The sequence below is a fragment of the Pristiophorus japonicus genome, chromosome 13, assembly GCF_044704955.1.
Source record: "Pristiophorus japonicus isolate sPriJap1 chromosome 13, sPriJap1.hap1, whole genome shotgun sequence".
Taxonomy (NCBI): domain Eukaryota; kingdom Metazoa; phylum Chordata; class Chondrichthyes; family Pristiophoridae; genus Pristiophorus; species Pristiophorus japonicus.
The window spans coordinates 120,338,167-120,361,421 of NC_091989.1; the positions used below are offsets into that span (position 1 = coordinate 120,338,167).

The 23,255-nt window shown below is 43.5% G+C and overlaps 1 protein-coding gene across 2 annotated transcripts in view; it reads left to right on the plus strand.

The window, feature by feature from the left end:
* LOC139278269 (glucose-fructose oxidoreductase domain-containing protein 2-like) overlaps window positions 1-23,255 on the plus strand; it is a 41,256-nt gene that overhangs the window by 13,861 nt on the left and 4,140 nt on the right. The window lies entirely within an intron of this gene.

Genomic DNA, 23,255 nt, shown 5'->3' on the forward strand with positions numbered 1-23,255 from the left:
CGTTTTTTAAAAAACTTTTCCTTTGTCTTTTTTTTTATCTCTTAAACCAATATTTATTTTCCTCTCATTTCTCTTTCTGTACTTGATTTGACATTAAATTCACCCACTCTAATTTATACTTCCTTCTCCGTCTTTGTACTGTTAATTTCACAATCCTTCAATCTGATTAGTTAAGGAGAACCACAGCTGCTACTCTGTTCACTCAGGTGCCAGACTCCTCACTCCAATGTTATCAGCTTGCACTTTCAGCAAATTGTATGACAAAATATCATTGCGATTAATCTAGCAAAGGCAAGTCTAACTAATGGCAGATGTAATTCGTTGCCCTGGTATGGCAACTAATGGGCCCATATTGCAGACAATTCTTCATTATGAGCAAATTACAGTGAACATGAACGTATGAGTGAACATGAACTCGTGTTGATATGATCGACTCACATGTATGAGTGAACATGACCACGTGTGTCTTCGTTTTAGCATGCACCAGAAACATTTCTTTAATTCATATGTTTTATTTTTGCTCCTTAACAGCAAGTATTGCTTCTGTGCTAATTCTTTTGAATACTGGGTCTGGCATTTGAGTAATTTTATCATAAAAAATGTTTGAGGTGCATGTATTTAGTGAATGTATGAAATCTCTCCTGATCCCACAGTTCCTGCAGGCAGGAGGGTTGAAACCTGCCCCATTGCCACTCTTCACTAATCCAGTAGGAGGTATCAGCTTGTGCAGGATTGAGCCAGGCTCCATATACATGTGATCAGACCCAATCTCAGCTACTGCAGGTTGAAAAGCATTAGAAATTGCTGATGGTGTAAAGTGAATATATAATATATAATTTTATTTATTTATATATCAGATATGACTTTATAACCATGTTTGGAACATAGGGCCCAAATTTGGCCAGGAGTTGCTCTGTTTTTTTTTGGAGCAACTTGATTTTTCTGGAGTATCTTAAAAATCCCCATTCTGCACATTTAATTTGCGCCAGTGTAAGTGAGTTAGTTAGGATTAAAAAAATGTTTTTTTTTTCGAAAGAGGGTTTTACCAGCCACCTATGCCTGTTTTGGCCATTTAAGCCAGTTTGGACAGCTAATAGTTGCTCCAAACTAACTTAGGCCAGCTTATGTGGCCGCACAGAAAACCCTTGCGGAGAGTTAAGAAATCAGCGCAGGTAAGTACATTCTAAAGCACAAAAATAAGCATTCAATAACAAATAAACAATACAAGGAAGCTGAGAGGATCTGCACCGAGCACCAAGACCTGGAAAGCACTGAACAAAGCACAAAAAATATTATGCAATTAATTAACAAATAAAAAATAGAAGGGACCCTGCACCATAAGCACTAAGACTTACAAAGCACAAAAAGTAATAAGCAATTAATTAACAAATAAAAAAAAAATAGAAGGAACCCTGCACCTAAAGCACCAAGGCTAAAGTAATAAGCAATCAATCAATCAATAACAAATAAAAAATAGAAGTCCTACCAAAACAAGGCCCGGGAAGGCAGCGGGCCGCCGATGAGCGAGCCCATTCGGCCAGGGATAGGGGCAGCACGCTTCGGCCCTCCCACACAGCCTGCAGAACACTCTCACAGATTCTAGAGGCGAGGAGCTACTGTGCATGTGTGCACACTCTAGCGCGCATGTGCAGAGGTCCCGGCACTGTTTTCAGCACCGGCACCTGGCTCCGCCCTGAATCCAGTTGCCACGCTACGCCACTGAGGAGAAGCTGGGGAGCGGCTAAACTCGTTTGGAAGATTTTTGGCGCCCTTGGAGTTCTACAAAAGCGGCGCACTTCTGGTGAGTGCGCCAGAAATCTGTACTGGCCATATTTGGCCCCATAGGAACAGGAGTAGGCCATTCAGCCCCTCGAGCCTGTTCCTACCATTTAAAGAGATCATGGCTGATATGCATCCTAACTTTGGTCCATATCCCTTTGTACCTTTGGTTGACAAAAAGCTATCCATCTCAGATTTAAAATTAACAATTGATCTAGCACTAATTGCAGTTTGCGGAAGAGAATTTCAAAATGCTACAACCCTTTGTGTGTAGAAGGGTTTCCTAATTTCACTCCTTTTAAAGCTCTGGCTCTAATTTTTAGACTATGTTCCCAGTCCTAGAATCCCCAACCAACGGAAATAGATTCTCTTTATCTACACTATCTGTTCCCCTTAATATCTTGAAAACTTTGATCAGATCACTCCTTAACCTTCTAAATTCTAGGGAATTCAACCCTAATTTGTGTAATCTCTCCTCATAACTTAACCTTTGAAGTCCGGGTATCATTTTGGTAAACCTATGCTGCACTCCCTCCAAGGCCAATATATCCTTCCTAAGGTGTGGAGTCCAGAACTGCTCACAGTACTCCAAGTGTGGTCTAACCAGGGTTTTGTATAGCTGCAGCATAACTTCTACCCCCTTGTATTCTAGTCCTCTCGATATTTTCTTTTTGATTATTTTCTTTTTGATTATTTTCTGTACCTATTCATGACATTTTAATGATCTATGTACCTGGACCCTCAAGTCCCTTTGGACATCTACTGTTTTTAGCTTTTCACCATTTAGAAATTACCTTACAGTGAAATCTATTTGCCACAGTTTTGCCCATTCACTTAATCTATTAATATCCCTTTACAATTTTATGCTTCCATCTACACTGCCTACTATGCCGCCTATCTTTGTGTCATCGGCAAATTTGTATATATGACTTTTCTATGCCATCATTTAAGTCGTTAATAAATAGTGAATAGTTGAGGCCCCAACACAGATCCCTGCGGGACGCCACTAGTCACATCCTGCCAATTAGAGTACCTACCAATTATCCCTACTCTCTGTCTCTTGCCGTTCAGACAGTTTCCTAACCAGTTCAGTAATTTGCCCTCAATTCCGTGGGCCTCTACCTTAGTTTACAGGCTCTTATGTGGGACTTTATCAATGTCTTCTCGAAGACCATATAAATAACATCAATAGACATTGCCCTGTCACCTTAGTCACCTCCTCCAAAAATGCGATCAGGTTTGTCAGGCATGACCTTCATTTCACACATTTTTGAGATGTTCAGTCACCCTATCCTTAATTTCCTGACAACAGATGTTAGACTAACTGGTCTATAATTCCCTGGTTTCCCCCTCTCGCCATTTTTTTATAGCGGAGCGACATGCCCAATTTTCCAATCTAAAGGGATGGTTCCTGAATCTAGAGAACTTTGGAAGATCATAGTTAGGGCATCTGCAATGTGCTCACCTACTTCCTTTAAAACCCTGGGATGGAAATCATCTGGTCCTGGGGATTTGTCACTTTTTAGTACTATTTTCATCATTACTGTTATATTAGTTACGTTAATTTTATTGAGTCTCTGTCCCCAATTCAATATTAGTTTCCTTGGGATTTCCAGCATGATATCCTCTTCTACTGTAAATATGGACGCAAAGTAATTATTCAACATGACCGACATTTCCTTAATATTACAACTTTCTGTTTTTAACGGGCCAACATTGCTCCTGACTACCCTCTTTTTCCTAATGTAATTGTAAATATTCTTTGTATTGATTTTGATATCCCTTGCAAGTTTCCTTTCATACTCCCTTTTTGAAGCTTTTACTATCTGTTTTGTGACCTTTTGCTGTTCTTTGTATCTTTCCCATTTCCAGGATCTGGGCTATTTTTTGCATGTTTCTATGCAGCCACAATAGTGTTGAATACCAAATACTTTTCAACTCCGGGACATTAGTATTTAAAAAATTAACATTTAAGAATTCTCGTGTGTGGTTATGTTTAGTCCAGGATCTGGAATGTAATTTCTCATGTTAACCGTAGTCTTACGACAGTCATTTGCCCATTGCTGTAAAACAACAAATTTACTGAAGTGATATATGATGTGACTGACACAAGCTAAAAATGCTGTATGCTTTACTAATATTGTAAAGTACAAACCTCATGGATATAATAGTAATATTATTTATTGACCACTTTATAAACTTGATTAAAATTAAAATTCATAACAAAGACTACTGAATGATCGTATACTAATTTATTTTTTGCTGTACCTCCTTTAGTTCATTTGCTTAATATGCAATTAGTTTATTGTTCCATTACCTTCCCCAAAGCATTCCTGCTTTTTTCCCTTCGAGCTTACACATTTTTTTGAAGCTATTACAGTAGCACTACATCAGGGAGTTTCCTACTGTCTGGTCGCTAATGACCAGCACACTGAATAGGTCGGCATGCTCTGTGCATGCCTGACTGTGGTTAGACCTATGAGCTCAGCATCAAAGCACTTCATAAACATCGCATTTTGGCACTGGTCCAAATATTGGTCCCGTTCAGTGATGCAAAAAAAAAACAATTATTATTTTATGGCTTCAACTTTAAAATGGCAGAAAAATTGGATTTTTGTACCACTTACATCTGTTTGTCATGTCAGTAGGTATTTCAAGTGATTTCTCTTCCAGAATTGTAATAAATGTTTTTAGCTTTATGCATTAATATCATTGAAGAAAAGAAACGGTGGCCAAAAACCAATGTGAATAAATTATTTAAGCAAGTCTTTCTTGCTTGAAAAAAAGCATCAGGTTTGGGTGATTTTGTGGTGCTTACTCATTGTTGTTTAATGAATCAAATTGGCTTTTGGCTTCTCTGCATTTACTCAATTGGATATTTAAGCCATCAGCATGGTTAACTTAAGTTTAAAAGTCTTGCATCTAGCCCACATCTGTAATCTCGCAGCTATCAATATGTGGTACCGCAAAACAAACACGCACTGATGCAGTGCAATCATGTGGCACTTTTGAGGTGGGATGCTTTGAAAGCTATGACGTTACAGACATGGTCTACATACAAAGCCTCTAATTATATTGCTTCTCCTATCATAACTGGGATTATTAAAGTGGTTAAGGAGAACAGCAAAAAGTTAAGGGGTTGTGTGAAAACAGGAAGTACAGACAAAATGACTAAATTGGGTCTGATCAGGGAACTGTTAATTTGTTGCTGTTTCTAAGTAAGTTTTTCATTGGATTATCAAAACACATTAAAGTTTTACACTACCTCTATTTTCCAGTTTCTTACTTGTTCCATAAAGAAATATTTGGATATTAGTAAGCCAGAGTGCATCAGTAAGGATGCCATTTAAACATCTCATTTTAGAAACCGTATATTTGTATAGCTACTTTTGACAACGTAAAACATCCCAAAGCACTTCAGAGGCAAAAAAACCACTGTTGAGCATTAGCAAAAGAGTTAAGGGAGATAACCGGCGAGGCGGTCAAAATAGATTTGAGGACAGTGGAGCGAAGTGGCAAGGCAGGAGGTATAGGAAAGGTGAGGAAAGGTAATGAGACATTGGGGTTTATGATGAGGAGCAACACCGCAAAGCGGGGGAGGGTTTAAGAAAGGTAGAGAGAGCGGTGATGAGGCAGGGGGTTGGAAATGTGGCGAGAAATGTAATGAGGCAGAGGGGTTTAGGAAGGGAGTTTCAGAATTGGCTGAAGTCCCTGCCCTGCGTGAGGATAGAAGAGAGAAGGAGAATGCAAAGAAGGCCCGAATCAGGGGAGCAAGAGGCAAGTGCCCTTCCACTTGGGGCTGATGGAAGTAGGGAGCGACAAAGTGTGGATGGATTTTTAGAAGGAAATAAGGATTTTCAATTGAATTTCTTTGGGGATAGGGAAGCAATGAAGGCTGACAAGTGCAAGTGTAATTGGGGAGTGGAGTTAACACCAATAGTGATGCAGGTGGCAGTGTTTTGTGCAAGTTGGAGTTCATGTATGGTGGAGTTTAGAGGCTGGTGGAAACAATGGAAAAGTCGAGGCAGAAGATGAGAAACCCATGGATGAGGGTTTCAGCGTTGAGGAAGGTGATGTTGCAGCAATATCAGTAGGTGGTATCGGCAATGGAGAGGGTTTTCAGATTAGTTCGGGTTGAACAGGACAGAGAGGCTGTGCAACATCAGACTCAGCCTGACCAAGTGAGAGGGACAGAATTGCGGGTTAGGGCATGGAATTTTTGGTGGCATGCATTATGGCGTCTGTCTTGCTGATACATTGGAGAAAGTATCTTGTACCTTATTTACAAATGAGGAGTGACCTTTTTAAAATATTAACTTCATTCTTAAAAGGAACAGATAATTTTAACACTTATATTTTATTTTCAAAACTATTTTCTCATCAACCATGAATGTTAGGAAACCGCACCGTGCTCTGCATTTCCTAATATTTATGAATAAAATATCCAATTTTAAGCCTGAAATATATATACAATATTTTTTTTTTAATTTATATCACTGAAAATCTGCTTGTATTTTTATAGATGGGCAGCATATGGCACTTCTTAAAATTAAAACAGCAGAATCCTAAATTATTTCAATGGCTATTGCTTTGTGTGTTGTACTTGCAATATTAAAATAACATTTAAAAATATAAAATGTTTCTAAGATAATCCAAAACGAAAATACTCAACTTTTAAAAATAAAAGTGTCACTTTCATTGTAGATTGCTTTTTAAAAAATGTCCTTGTTGGCAAATGAAAGTGAGACTAATGATTTCGACTATATACGGTAGGGACTGTCGATCTTTATTGATGTATTACGGGGGTGGACAGGGAGAGAGAAAGAATGAAAAGAAATCTCGGTTATCAAAGGACAGAACTCAGTAACTTGCTATCAACTTGGATATTTTTTATCCATGCATTATGAACATCCTGGATGCATGATATCTAGAGAATATATCACACGAGTATAAAACTGACCTTGATTATACAAAGGAGGTAAGTGTCATTCTACATGTTATGGTCATGTTTGAGCATGAAATTCAAATCGGGCTACCCAACTTGAATTTTGCTCCCAAAATCCAATTTTAATTTTTCACAAATAGGCCTCAACTTCTGACGTCTACAAAGCCTGCCATTGGGCGAACAGTTATAACCATGTCTTGAGTTTGCCTTCTGCTTGGTGTGCAGGCACCTGGGCTCTGCATGGCACCTTTCTACAGCAGCATACTGATTACTGCATGGATGATTATGATTCATTACAACTTGGGCCATTATACTGTTCATAGTTCTCGTAGAATGCCAAATATCAAACACACACAAATGTTCTGTAGGAATTCCTACATTTCACTTTATTTAAAAATGTGTTCCTTCTGTAAATTATTTGCTAAACTATTCACTGGTGCTTTCACACTTGTCACTTCAGTAGTTTGGATCTTGGGAATCCAAAGTCAGTGCACCAGCTTTTCATAGTTACATTGCTAAAATTGGCTCTTATCCCATTGGTGGATTTGTAAGACCTACGAAAATGTGGGTCTACCGTCAGGACAAGGGAGCTGCTTTTAGCTATGTAAATTTGGGCAGACACCATGTCGATGTTGCAATTCAAACTACAGAAGTGCCAAATGTAGAAGTTCCTTAGCGTGCTGCATGTCTGTACCATTTATGGTTAACTTTTAAACCCGTGATGATTGGCTTAATGTAAGTATATACTAGATTTGTAATTGGAGGTCACGGTCCACAGTGTTGCATGCAACACCGTTGAATAGTTTAGCAAATAATTTACAGAAGTAACACATTTTTAAACAAAGTGAAATGTAGGAATTCCTTTAGAACATTCTGTGTGTGTTTGATATTTTTGGGATACTTTTGCAAAAGGGTGGGGCATGTTAAAGACCATAAAGGAAATGTGTGTGTGGAGGCGGAAGACGTGGGTAAGATTCTTAATGAATACTTTGCATCCGTTTTCACAAAAGAGAGGGGTGATGCAGACTTTGCAATGAGGGACGCGGAGTGTGAAATATTAGACGAGATAAACATAGTGCGAGGAAGTATTAAGGGGCTGAACAGCTTTGAAAGTGGATAAATCCCCAGGCCCGGATGAAATGTATCCCAGGTTGTTTAAAAAAAGCAAAAGAAGAAATAGCAGAAGCTCTGACCATTATTTTCCAATCCTCTCTGGTTACAGGTGTGGTGCCAGAGGACTGGAGGACTGCTAATGTTGTATCTTTGTTTAGAAAGGGATAGACTGAGTAATTACAGGCCAGTCAGTCTAACCTCGGTGGTGAGAAAATTATTGGAAAAAATCCTGAGGGACAGGATAAATCTTCATTTGGAAAGACATGGATTAATCAAGGACAGTCAGCATGAATTTGTCAAGGGAAGGTTGTGTCTGCCTGAATTTTTTGGAGGTAACCAGGATGGTCGATGAGGGCAGTGTATATGATGTAGTGTATATGGTCTTAGCAAAGCTTTTGATAAGGTTCCACTTGGCAGACTGGTCATGAAAGTAATAGCCCATGAGATCCAGGGCAAAGTGGCAAGTTGGATCCAAAATTGGCTCAGAGGCAGGAAGCAAAGGGTAATGGTTGATGGGTGTTTATGTGACTGGAAGGCTGTATCCAGTGGGTTCCGCAGGGCTCATTGCTGTTTCCCTTGCTTTTTGTGGCATATATCAATGACTTGGACTTAAATGTTGTGGGTATAATTAAGAAGTTTGCAGAGGACACTTAAAATAGGTTGTCTGGTTGATAATGATCACAGGAAGATATCAATGTAGGTCAGGTGGGCAGAACAGTGGCAAATGAAATTCAACCTGGATAAGTGTGAGGTTATGTATTTGGGGAGGTTCATCATCATCACCATCATCATAGGCAGCCCCTCGAAACGAGGATGACTTGCTTCCACGCCAAAAAAAGGATGAGTTCACGGGTGTTTCAAATCAAGAACCCTAACTACATCTTCAAAGGTGGATTTTTTTAACGTGTGGTGGCCATTGCACACCAGCCACCACACGGGCTTGACAGAGCTAGGTCTTGGTCCAGTGGCAAGGATTACCCAAGACAACTGGAGACCTGCTCTGCTGCACGGACCTAATGCGTGCACATATCACAGTGTGGGCTGGCCCTTGCTGCCCCTGGCCCCGAACTCACGCCTCCCCTGGGCCCCGATCACATCCCCCCACAACCTCTCACAGTTCCTTCACTCCGACCTCGCCGCTCCTGCTGCATCTGCCCACACTCCAATCACCGATCTGGACCTTGCTGACGTCACTCCGCTGCAGTCGCCCTCCTGCATCATCTCGTGCTGTACCTGTGTAGTGGCCTGTCTCCACGCCGCCCATGGCTGCCGCTCGCCGCTCCTTTTATGGCCCCGACCTGCCGCTGATGGTCTCTTGCAGGTCGGGGCAATACACATTAAATGGTATGACATTGAAAAGTGTAGAGGAACAAAGGGACCTTGGAGTGCAGGTCCACTGATCCCTGAAGATAGCAGGCCAGGTAGATAAGATGGTAACGAAGGCATATGGAATACTTGCCTTTATTGGTCGAGGCATGAGAGCAAGGAGGTTATGCTTGAACTATATAAAACACTGGTTTGGCCGCAGCTGGAGTACTGTGTGCAGTTCTGGTCACCACATTAAAGGAAAGATATGATTGCACTGGAAAGGGTGCAGAGGAGATTTACAAGCATGTTGCCTGGACTGGACAATTTTGTCTGAGGAAAGATTGGAAATGCTGGGTCTGTTTTCTTTGGAGCAGAGGAAGGGACTGGATAGGACCTATTTTCTATAGCAGAGGTCAATAACCAAGGGGCATAGATTTAACGTAATTGGTAGACGGTTTAGAGGGGAGTTGAGGAGAGATTTCTTCACCCAGAGGGTGGTGGGGGTCTGGAACTCACTGCCTGAAAGGGTGGTAGAGGCAGAAACCCTCACCACATTTAAAAAGTTCTTGGATGTGCATTTGAAGTGCCGTAACCTACAGGGCTACGGACCAAGAGCTGGAAAGTGGGATTAGGCTGGATAGCTCTTAGTTGGCCGGCGCAGACATGATGAGCGGCATTAGCCTCCTTCCTGTAAATTTCTATGATTTGTCAACCTATGAGAACTATGAAAGGTATAGATGGCCCAAGTTGTAATGAATCATAATAATGCCTCAGTATTGTGAAGAATATGGTAAAAATTTGCATAAAACACCAATACGGTAGAGCAGTAGGATTGTTTTGCCTTAATTAGCACTTTCTGATTCAGTGTATTTATTTCTGAACACAAGCTCTTTCATCTGTGGATGTGATAAGTCAAGCCAATTTCATGTAACTGCGTGTTTCATGACTGCTAATAAAACTGGTTCTTCAGCTATTTCTGAAATCATTGGCCTGCTAATACAAAGTTAAAGGTTTGCGAGTGACTGCACAAGGCCACAGGTGTCGTCATCATCATAGGCAGTCCCTCGAAGCGAGGATGACTTGCTGCCATGCCAAAAAGGGATGATTCACAGGTGTTTCAATGAAGGACCTAATATTCCAGATCCCGAACTACATCGTGAAGGGTGGAAGATGCCTATGCTTGGATTTTTTTAACGTGTGGTGGCTGTTGCACACCAGCCACCACACGGGCTTGACAGAGCTAGGTCTTGGTCCAGTGGCAAGGATTACCCAAGACTAACTGGAGACCAGCTCTGCTGCACAGACCAAGTGCGCGCACTGTGGGCTGGCCCATGCTACCCCTGGGCCGTCGCCTCTTCTGGGCCCCAGATTCACTTCCCTCTACGGACTCTTGCCGCTCCTTCGCCCCTCCTGCTGTGCCTGCCTGCACTGCAATCAGCGACTTAGCTTTGTAGCCGTCGTCCTCCTGCAGCAGCACGTACTGCTCCCTGCAGTGGTATGCTGCCACAAGCTGCTCCCTCCAATGGCCCCGGCCTGCTGATAGTCTTGCAGACCGGGACCGCGCCGATTTCCGGGCCGGGCCGCTGCACGCTGCTCCCTCAGGTGGCCACAGGTGTACAGAGTGGAAGGCAATATTAAGTATTGCGGTAAATGCTGCGCATACTGACTAATCAAAATGCCCGTATTTGGATTTCTACCCCAAAACACGGAGGGAAATACTCTAGTCTTTTCCTTCTTTGTTAGTGCAGGTTAACGCTGAAAGAGTTCAGTTTTATTTGTTGCCTGTACATGTTGGGTCAGTGGGAGAGGCCTGTTTTATGTTGCACAGTAGTGCCATTTGAAGAACGTACAAAGCAAATTAATTCTCCATTTGAACTGTCACATCTTGGCTGCTAATGTAGTCTTCATGTTTTCGCTTGCAAATGCTGGTTGAAAGACTGCATGGTTCTTGGTCAAAGCAAAATGATATGAGCAAGGGGGAAAAAAAAGTGAATAGTGTGTGTGTGAAAGATGAGCGTCATAGACAAAAAAAATTCCGAAATCGGAAGAAATCCTGACAGAAAACAAACTGTAAATTGAAGGTTAAAGGTTTCTTACATTACAACAGTGATTACACTCCAAAAGTACTTCATTGGCTGTGAAGCGCTTTGAGACGTCCGGTGATCGTGCAAGACGCTGCATAAATCCAAGTATTTCTGTTTTTAAAGGGCCACAGTGTTGATAGTATATTTATCATTGGGAGGAAATAATGGGATTTCTAAGAATTGAGGTAATGCTCATGCTCAGTGTGAGGAGCTCGCGGACTTCTTTGTCTCTAAGATTGAGACCATCCGTTCAGCCGCCTCTGCCTCTTCCTTTCCTCCCCCTAGCCCATCGGGCCAAACTTCCTCTTAGGATCCCCTTTGACCTCACCTCTTTCTCCAGTTTCTCTCCGATCTCTAGCCTTTCCAAGCTCATCCTGTCCATGAGACCCACTTCCTGCTCCCTTGACCCTATTCCCACCAAACAATTTCTTTTTCTGGCTTCTATGTTAGCTGACATTGTTAATGTTTCTCCCTCCTCAGGTATTGTCCCTCTCTCCCTCAATGCCGTCACCACCCCTCTCTTGACCCCTCCGTCCTTGCAAACTACCGCCCCATCTTCAATCTCCCTTTCCTCTCAAGTCCTTGAACATGTTGTTGCTTCCCACATCTGTGCCCATCTTTCCTGCAATTCCATGTTTGAATTTCCCCAAACCGGTTTTCATGCCTGCCGCAGTACCAAAACGGCTCTCATCAAAGTCACAAATAACATCCTTTGTGACTGTGACAAAGGCAAGCTATCACTTCTCGTCCTTGACTTGTCTGCAGCCTTTGACACGGTTGATCATTCTATCCTTCTCCAACGCCTCTCCATCGTTGTCAAGCTGGGTGGGACTGCAATTGCCTGGTTCCATTCTTATCTACCTAATTATAAACAGAGAATCACCTGCAACGGGTTCTCTTTCCACCCCCGCATGGTTATCTCTAGTTTCCCCCAAGGATCTACTCTTGGCCCCGTCCTATTTCTCGTCTACATGTTTCCCCTTGGCAACATCATCCAAAAACAGCACATCAATTTCCACGTGTACGCTGATGACACTCAGCTCCACTTCACTACCACTTCCCTCGACCCCCTCCACGGTCTCCAAATTGTTAGACTGTCCGACATCCAATTCTGGATGAGCAGACATTTTCTAGAAGTAAATATTGGGAAGACTGAAGCCATCGTTTTCAATCCCCGCCACAAACTCTTCCCTAGCCACTGACTCCATCCCTCTCCCCAACTTCTGTCTGAGGCTGAACCACACTGTTCGCAACCTTGGTGTCATATTTGGCCCTGAAACTAGCTTTCGACCACATATCCGCAGCATAACTGAGCACCTATTTCCACCTCCTTAACATTACCCGTCTCCACCCTGGCCTCAGCTCATCTGCAGCTGAACCCTGTCATCCATGCCGTTGTTACCTCGAGACTCGACTATTCCAACACACTCCTGGCTGGCCTCCCACATTGTACCCTACGGAAACAAGAGGTGATCCAAAGCTCAACTTCCCGTGTCCTAACTCGCACCAAGTCCCACTCACCCATCACCCATGTGCTCGCTGACCTACATTGGCTTCCTGTTAAGCAACGCCTCGATTTCAAAATTCTCATCCTTGTTTTCAAATCCCTCATGGCCTCGCCCCTCCCTATCTCTGTAATCTCCTCCAGCCCCACAACCCCCCGAGATGTCTGCGCTCCTCTAATTCTGCTCTCTTGAGCACCCCTGAATATAATAGCTCAACCATTGGTGGCCGTGCCTAGGCTCTGGAACTCCCTGCCTAAACCACTCCGCCTCTCTACCTCTCTTTCCTTCTTCAAGATGCTCCTTAAAATCTCACCTGTCCTAATTTCTCTTTTTATGTGGCTCTGTGTCAAATTTATTATTTCATAATACTCCTGTGAAGCACCTTGGGACACATCACTACATTAAAGGCGCTATATAAATACACGTTGTTGTTGATTGGAGTTAACAAAGATTTGACAGACGTGGTTCAGCTGTGAGATCTTCTTCATATCTGAACAAAGGAGGAGAGTGCTGTATTTATAAGTCCTGATCAAATTATTTTTTCCTTTGCTTGTTGTGCCAAGTTTAATAATGTTAAATGCAAATTCATTCATTCCTCAAAGTGGGTCACAAAATCCCAGTGAATGACCAATGTACACTGACAAATAAACTAGTCAATAATTGTCAGATTCCAAAAAGGCGTTTGTTTTGGAGAATGGTGCCATGAGTTGTATGTGCTGAATTTTGTCAGCTCTTCTCGCACCCGTCCAAAAAAAAGTCCCCATATTACCAAGACTCTCCATCTAGTGGCCCAGGCAAGAACTAGCCATTCACTCACAACCAGTGATAGACAGTTGTGGGTATGAGCTCTCTGTGTTCAGGAAAAGTCTCTCTGCTGCCTGTTCTAATGGTACTCATGATATGGCTCACCACCCACAGCCATGTCTTTGTGTCTTTAAAGAAAATTGTTTTTCGTTCTAAGACTTTTAAGATGAGAGGGTCACTTCATACTAAGCAGTTGATTTGTATTGACAAATGGCATGAAGCTGTTGAGTCATGTTAATACCATATTTATCCTTCCATACTGAAGTCTTCTGAAGGCTTTTTCCTGCTCCTTAGCTATTGCCAGATGTACATCTGTGAGGAAGGAATATGAGATACAAACATGCTTCTTGTGACCATTAGCTCCAGTTTCCTATTGGATCCAATTCCTGTATATAAAGGTGGTGGTTTCAATGATATCATCTCAATTCTCGAATATGTGGTGTGGTCTGATCCATTTGCTGGTGTGACTCAGTTCTTGTACTTAGTAAACTGACTGACTGAGTTGCTGGTGAGAGTTCAGTAAAATGGCAAAACCGTGAAATCTGGTGGTAAGCATTGTTTGTATGTGGCTGTGATTTATTAAAAAAACAATGACTTAGATCGATTGTGCTATAATAAACATGAGTTAGACTGCCCAGGAAATCTTTTAATAGGGTACTCTTATTTCAGTTATGTTTCTTCTGTTAGTCTAGTTGTCAGTAAAACATCTGTGACTTCATTGAAGAGAAACGGTAATTGTTATTCTTAAGAATAATAGGAAATACCAAGGAATGCATCATTTGGGGCTTAATTCCAATTAGGCCATATCATAGGCTACAAAAGCAAAATACTGCAGATGCAGGAAATCTGAAATAAAAACAGGAGATGCTAGGTCAGGTCAGGCAACAACTGTGGGGAGAGATGTTGCCTGACCTGCTGAGCATTCCCAGCATTTTCTGTTTTTATCATCGGCTGTTCTGTCTCTTCTACCTTTTGGGTTTGAGTCGATCCCACATGAAGCAAAGATCCCTGTATTATAGGTCAGAGCTGCTCCATTTTAATCTTTGATATCAAACGCAGAATTTACATTATTTAAATAGTCTCTAACATGAGTCTGTCTTAACATTCTACTTTTTTTCATCCTCTCAAAAAATGAAAATTGTAGTTGTGTTCATGGAGGTGGCGACCACAACGATTCTCTTTTTTTTTCAGTGGCATGGTCTTGTGCAAATCAGATAAGACCGGATTAGGTGTAAATGGTCCTTGCTCTCAGTCCAATCTGATGCATGATAAGCCGTGCATATAACATTCGTCACACTTCAAATGTATTCCTACAACAGTAGCAGTTTGCATTTATATAGTGCCTTTAACATGGTAAAACATCCCAAGATGTTCCACAGGAGTGTTGTCAAACAAAATTTGACACCAAGCCACATAAAGAGAAATTAGGACAGGTGACCAAAAGTTTGGCCAAAGAGATAGGTTTTAAGGAATGACTTAAAGGAGGAGATAGAGATTGCAAGACAGATAGGTTGAGGGAAGGAAATCCCGTGCTTGGGGCCTAGGCAGCTGAAGGCACAGTCTCCAATGGTGGAGCAACGAAAATAGAAGATGCACAAGAGGCCAGAATTGGAAGAGTGGAGACATCTCCAACGGTTGGAGGACTGGTGGAGGTTAAGGCGATAGGGAGAGGTGAGGCCACGGAGTGATTTTAAAAATTCTCATCCTGGTTTTCAATTAAGGCATTGTCGGATCAGGAGCCGAGGACATGGGTGATGGATGAACAGGACTTGGTGCGAATTAGGGTATGTGGAACAAGAATTTTAAATTAGGTCCAGTCTACAGAGGGTTCAAGGTAGAAGGTCAGCCAGGCGAGCATTGGAATAGCCGAGTCTAGAGGTAACACAGGCATGTTCTGGTTGCAGCAGAGATTACCTCTTACAAGAGTAGGTACTGCAGGGAATTTAATGGCCAGAGTGATTTCCTGGACTAGTTTTGATCGCCTAGATGGGTCGGAGAGGAATTTCCTGGATTTTTCCCCCCCAAATTGGCCTGGATTTTTATCTGTTTTTGTTGCCTCTCGGGTGATTACATGGTTTCGGATGGGGTGGAGTGTATATGTTATGATACACAAGGTATTGCAATTGTGTGGGACAGGCTTGATGGACCAGATGGGTCAAATAGAATGCCAAGGTCACAAATGGTCTGGTTCAGCCTCAGACAGTGGCTAGGGAGAGTGTTGGAGTTGGTGGCTAGGGAGTGGAGTTTGTGGTAGAGATTGAAAACAATGGCTTCAGTCTTCCCAATATAATTGAAGGAAATTTCTGCTCATCCAATACTGGATGTTGGACAAGCTGTGACAAATCGGAGACAGTGAAGGGGCCAAAAGTCGTGGTGGTGAGGTAGAGCTGGGTGTCGTCGGCATACATGTGGAACCTCATGTTTTCGGATGATGTCGCCGAGGGGCAGCGTGTAGATGAAAAATAGGAATGGGCCAAGGATAGATGCTTAGGGGACTCTAGCGGTAACTAAGCAGGAAGAGAAGCCATTGCAGGTGATACTCTGGCTACGACTGGATAGATAGCAATGGAACAGGGCGAGAGCAGTCCCACCTAATTGGACAACGGAGGAGAATCGTTTGAGGAGGATGATGTGGTTAACTGTGTCAAAGGCTACAGACCAGTTGAGAAGGCTGAAGAGGGATAATATACCACGGTCACAGTCACATAGGATATCATTTGTGACTGTCATGGTTTTTTAATGGGCTCAAATTTCCTATAAACGACATAGAATTGCATAGAATTTTATTGCTCAAACAGGCCATTCAGCCCAAACATGCATGCCAGTGTTTATGCTCCACAGGAGCCAACTCCAACCCATCTTCTTAACCCTTTCAGCATAACCTTCTATTCCTTTCTCCCTCATGTACTTATCTAGCTTCCCCTTAAATGCATCCATACACTTTAAACATGTATGATCAATATAAAAATGCTTTGCCACGATCCACTATCTCTTGAGCTTCTATATTCTCCAATTTGCATCACGTATTACAAAAGAAACAGTTTAGATGTACGTAATTGTAATTTACAGAATGACATTTGGAGCAATTCTTCAAGCTGTAGTTCCAAGCAGGAGGGAATAAGACTCTCCACTACTAAAACTTAGTCCAGGTCCTCTGTACAGTAACCTAATTTTGAGCTCAATGTGATTGAAATGCTATGTGTAGAGCACATGTAAGTAGTTACTGTCACTTCTTTTGCCTCTCTAGAAGTTTGTCACTCATTGTCATGCTTTGGCAGAGAAGTAGTTCCAGGATACTGGTATAATATCTGACATATTAAGGGAGAAGATTCAAGAAAAGCAGACATCCTCCGTTTGGGGAAACTGGGTGCTTACAGGAGCTATATTCTAGGTCAATATTATGTCCCTCTAATATTTCCCTACTGAGTGTTTGTCCAAAAGGTTATTAAATCTTAACTGAGGGACCATTGCAATTATGGCCCAGATTTTACAGTGGTAATGGCGATGAAACTATCAGCATTCGCCATTATGACCCCACTGAAACTGACTGTAACTTCAGGATACGCAGATAAATGTGGAAAACCTGAAGTTGCGGTCAGTCATTCCCTGCTCCGCCACAGGCTGCACTGTGGAACTCCCCATGTCGGCAATCACTTGAACTGACTAAAACGTCCCCATTTCTGCTCTTAATATCACTGTTAGAAACTCCATAAAAAGTTAAACCTTGTTGAAAGAGTTGTAACTGGGTTTTTAACAGCATATTGACTGCTAACCAACCATTCTGGCCTTGAAAAACGAATTTTATATTTGTGAAATGTCAAATTTCTCCATTATGATAATTACTAGCTTTTTAAAATAATTATTTTTTAAATTAAGTTTTATATTTCAGCTATTACCATAACCCCATGTGTACATCCCACTCTTTATTTCACTCTCTGTAAAATGTTGAAAAAGTGAATGATAGAAGCTGCTTTTTATTTCCTGGTTTGCTGTCTAAGGATTCTTCAATGTGTTTGGCTGCTTAGTCAGCTTGATGACATCACTGATGCTGAACGCTGGAGAACCCCTTTTAATAGCGCTACAATCAAATTAACAATGAGAGATAACTTTTCTCCACCGAAATCGCAAGATCTTTGTGGGCAGCTTTCTTCTAGGTCAGCGGCGATCACTGTCACTTCGCCGCTGACTGCAAATTCGGGGCCAATATCTTTTTGTTTAAAATTAAAATTCTCAAGTCCAAGTGGAATCACATCTGTAGTACAAAACTACCAGTCTTGTCATTAATTCAGAGAACAGGCAAGATACAATAGGAAGAATGGAAAATGAGCATGAGAAGGAAACGTAAGGAGTGTTTTTAATTGTATCTGATTTGTCATGATCTATAAATGCTCTTCCATAGGCCCCTTTCTCAAAATATTTCACATTGGCAAATAGCTTAATTGCATGAGCAATCTGTTTGGTCAATAAATAGGATGGTGTGCGGTTGCCTTGCATTTATTGATATCCAGCCTGAAGCTTTGCTGTTTTTTAATGTGACTTCAGTGATCTCTTCTAAAGAATGAATAACTGGAGAGCAGAAAATTAATTACAAACTCCAGCGCCTGGAGTAATGGAGTGTTTTTTCTTCTCAATAGTATTTTTGTTTAATTATTAATTGGAATGCTTTATTTCAGCTAGAGTGAACTGGACCGTGAGATCATTCATAGTTTGGCAATATCATAACCATTTTAAAACTGAGCAGGGATGGGTTGAGATAATTAAGTTTTGAACCTATTTCTGAGCCTTTGGCCCCAAGTTTCAACATGATTTGCTCCTGATTTTTAGGAGCAACTGGTGTAGAACGGAGTATCTTAGAAATCGGAATTCTCGTCATTTAGTTTGCTCCAGTTCTAGTCAGTTAGAACAGTTTCACTTTGGAACAGAATTTTTTTTCAAAAGGGGGCGTGTCCGGCCACTTACGCCTGTTTTCAAAGTTTCGTCAGTGAAAACTTACTCCAAACTAACTTAGAATGGAGTAAGTGAAGATTTTTGGACGCTCGAAAAAACCTTGTCTACACTTTAGAAAATCAGGCGTAGGTTACAAATCAGGCGTAGGGAATGGGGGAGGGGGGGGTTTAAAGGGAAATTTACAAACATTAAGCACTTCAGTTTTACAAATAAAGAGCCATCAATAATAAATGATAAATACATCAATAAATCAACCAATAAATCAATCAAAAAAAATTAATAAGAAATAATATATTTTTTTAAATCAATAAATAAAACATTTTCTACTTACCGACTGCAGCACCGGGAGCCCTCCAACAGCGTGCTGGGATGCCCCCCAGTGTGTCTCTGTCAGTGTCTCTATCTCTCTCTGTCTGTGTGTGTCTCTCATTCTCTGTCTGTCAGTGTCTGTGTTTCTGACAGCGAGAGGAGGGGGGTAGCAGAGGGAGGGAAGGAGGAGAGGGGGAGAAGGGGATAAAGTGGAGATGGGGGGGGGAAAGGAGATGATGGGGGGGATGGAAGGAGATGATGGGGAGGGTGGAAGGAGATGGGGGTGGGGGAAAGGAGAAGGGGGAGGGAGGCTGAACGGGCCGGGCCTGAGACTTCGGGCCGGGCCCGTCACCAGCACCAGATTTACAGGTAGGTGGCGTCGGGTCGGGGGGCTGGTGGGAGGGAGGTCGGTTCGGGTCGGGGAGAGGGAGGTCAGGTCGGATCCAGTCCGGGGGTGGGGGGGCGAAGCGGGAGTCGGGTCGGATCCAGTCCGGGAAGAGGGGGGGGGGGGTGTGGGGAGCGGGATTCGGGTCGGGTCGGGTCGGGTCTGGGGGCGGGAAGCGGGAGTCGGGTCGGGAGGAAGCAGGAGCTGGCCGTGGGAGGAGCCTTATTCACGCAGCCCTAGTGAGGCCATTCGGCCAGGGTTAGGGGCTGCGTGCTTCTGGCCCCTCCCACACAGTTTCGGGCGCCTGGAGCTACTGCACTTGTGCACCCACTGTAGCGTGCATGTGCAGAGGTCCCGGCACTGTTTTCGGCGCAGGGACCTGGCTCCGCCCCCTACAGCTCCTGCTGCGCCGCGCCGAGGGCCAGAGGACCTGCAGGAAGGTGGAGAATCTGGAGGTTTTTTTTAGGCGCACTTTGTGGCGTGAAAAACGGGCGTCCAGGTCGGGACTGCGCCGTTCAAGGCGCAGCTCGAAACTTGGGCCCTTTATTGCTTTGTGAAAGTGTCTGTCAAGTACAGTGTATAATTGAGGAACTGCAATGCTTTGTAAGTTTCTGAAACGTAACAGAAAAAACTGATTTGAAATGAAACTTTGTTTTATTGCAATTTTAGCTGCTCATGAAACTTCCTTTTGCAGTTTGCAGAATCTTCTCAAGCTTTCTGCAAAAGTTGTTCTTTAAAAGAACAATTGGCTGATTGATTATTTGTTCAGTTAGTGGCAAATTGTTTAGCACTGCATCATTTGAACTCTGATCGTAACATGTACCATAAATGTTATTTCTTTAAATTATTTAGGATAATTATGCTGTTTTTTTTTTGGTATACCCTTTTCCTACATTATTAACCTGAAATGTGTGTCTGTAGAAGTAATTTATCTTAAGCTAAAATAACCCACAGTGGATGGGAAAAAGGTGGGGAGGGGGGGAAGAGACACACATTCATATTGTTTCTTTAAGTTTGGTGTCTGTGCCTGGTTACATACTATGCCAGCTCCTAACCTTGCAGCCTTTACATTTGGCTGCTTTGCCTTCGGTGGCAGCTTATCAGTTAAAATCATTTTTCATTTTACTGTGGGAAGAAACACATCTGCCACTTTGACTGAACTCCTGGCCTTGTGCACATAAAAAGGTTTTGTTCATGTGTGGATATTGAGCAGGTCCCTTTTGAGTGTTTGTTACAAACTCTGGAATCCACTTGATAATCTTTGTCCTGGGGGTGGGGGTTCTCTTCCAGTTTTATCCCTCCTGAAGACATCCCTTCTTCCTGAGGTAAAGGTTTGCTGACTGAAGGAAATTTCATCATTTTAATTGCTGTTGGAGCTAAATAGTCCCAAGTTACATGATTTGCATGACTGAGTTATAGTCAAACTGGGCCACTTATTTCACTTCCTATTTCCCAGCCGTACTATGCTATGTGATAGAAGTGAGGGATCTTCCTACAGGGGGTGGACATTAATGGGATATCTTAACTGGGCCTCTGTTGTGCATCACTTGTGGCTGAACAGTGGTCTGCATGCACGGCCTAGAAGGATCTGCAAGTGAATGAGAGGAAATACTTCTGAGAGAGCATTCCCTTGGAGGGGGAAAGTATTGAAACAATCCTTGCATCCCTTTTTTAAAAACAAAGGAGCAATTTAATATATTTTCCCTGCCTCCCCCGAGGGGATTTGCCTGACCTCTCCGTGACACTTCCCCAAAAAGATGTAGCTGAGATCAGGATGTCGGTGGAGTAGGGAACTGAACTTGTGTTCTACTATATTGGGCTCTTCCCAAAGCAGGCTGCCTCTGGACTGCTCTCCCAATGTCCGCCAGCTTGGCGCGTCATTGATAGAAGTCTGGGTGCAGCTCTTCTGTTGGCCATGGTTATAGCATTGCGTGGAAGAAAATAGAGGGATTTTATACTTTAACAACATCCCCCAAACTAATATGAACAAAATACCAAAGGAACAGTGAAAATGCAAAAAATGAAGAAAATTGAGTGTCATTTATGTCCTCCTTGGTCAACTTGGTCATTTTGTTTATTGGTGCCGAGATGCTATGAAAGGAAACATGTCCTACATCCCATTGTATCTGAATAGTGAAAGTGAAAAGTCACTGTCAGTATATTACACTTTTACATCCATGTATTGGAATTGCTACCTGCTTAGGAAGTTCGATAGCTAAAAGTTAGTTATCTCTGCCTTGAAGCTCATTGAAACTTTCTAAGGAAATATAAGCATATTTATATTTGTGCACATATATAGGCAGTCCCTCGAAATCGAGGAAGACTTGCTTCCACTCAAAGTGAGTTCTCAAGTGACTGTACAGTCCAATATGGGAATTTCAGTCTCTGTCACAGATGGGACAGACAGTCGTTGAAGGAAAGGGTGGGGAGTCTGGTTTGCCGCATGCTCCTTGCGCTTGTTTTCCGCATGCTCTCGGCGACGAGACTCAAGGTGCTCAGCGCCCTCCCGGATGCTCTTCCACCACTTAGGGTGGTCTTTGGCCAGGGACTCCCAGGTGTCGTTGGGGATGTGCACTTTATCAAGGAGACTTTGAGGATGTCCTCTGCCCACCTGGGGATCGCTTATATATATGTGCGCGTATAACTTTGTGTTAACCACTTTTTAAAATAAAGTGCTTAGTTTTTGGATTTGACCATTTAGGTTGATTTGTTGTGATTTAGGTACTATAGACTCAGTAATGTTTCTCTGTTCAAAAGTAGCACTGTACAAGTTTGTTTCTTTAACCTCCCCCTCCCTCCCCTATTATCATTACAATAGATTGATTTGAAACCAGACTATTATTTATAGTCCTTGTGTCTTTCTGCTTCTAGTGTCGGTACATAGCTTGTTGCATGTCAAAGTACATACTCTGCATATGTTGATGAGCATATTTTAATTAGAGTAGAATGAAGCTCATATATTTAGTGTTCAGTCTTGTCAGTCTGTTTACAGTGGCAGTTGGGAGATGACAAGGGACTGAACCAAGCCTGAATTTAAAATAAATGTATTAAAGAGAGTAATATTGGGCCCAAGCTTCGAGCCGCGCCTAGAATGGCGCACTCCCGACCTGGACACCCATTTTTCGCGCCACAAAGTGCGCCTAAAAAAACCCTCCAGATTTTCCACCTCCCTGCAGGTCCTCTGGCCCTCGGCGCAGCGCAGCAAGAGCTGTAGGGGGCGGAGCTAGGTCCCTGCGCTGAAAACAATGCCGGGACCTCTGCACATGCGCGCTACAGTGGGCACGCATGTGCAGCAGCTCCAGGCGCCCAAAACTGGGAGGGGTCGAAGCACGCAGCCCCTAGCCCTGGCCGAATGGCCTCACTGGGGCTGCGTGAATAAGGCTCCTCCCGCGGCCAGCTCCTGCTACCCCCCGACTCGACTCCCGTTTCCCGCCTCCGGACCCGACACCGACCTGACTCCCGCTCCGCCCCCCCCGGCTCCCGGACTGGACGCGAGCCGACTCTCCACCCCCGCCTCCTCCGACTGCCCCACCCCAGACTGGATACGACCTGACCTCCCTCTCCCTCCCTCCCCCCGACCCGAACCTCCCTCCCCCCCCCCGCCCCCCCCCCCGACCCGACCCAACACACCTACCTGTAAATCTGGTGCTGGAGACGGGCCCTGCCCGAAGTCTCGGGCCCTGCCCGTTCAGCCTCCCTCCACCATCCCCTCCCCCCCCCCCCCCCGCCCATCTCCTTTCCCCCCCCCCATCTCCTTTCCCCCCCCCATCTCCTTTCCCCCCCCCATCTCCTTTCCCCCCCCCATCTCCTTTCCCCCCCATCTCCTTTCCCCCCATCTCCTTTCCCCCCATCTCCTTTCCCCCATCTCCTTTCCCCCCATCTCCTTTCCCCCCATCTCCTTTCACCCCCATCTCCTTTCCCCCCATCTCCTTTCCCCCCATCTCCTTTCCCCCCATCTCCTTTCCCCCCATCTCCTTTCCCCCCATCTCCTTTCCCCCCATCTCCTTTCCCCCCATCTCCTTTCCCCCCATCTCCTCCCCCCCATCTCCTTTCCCCCCATCTCCTTTCCCCCCATC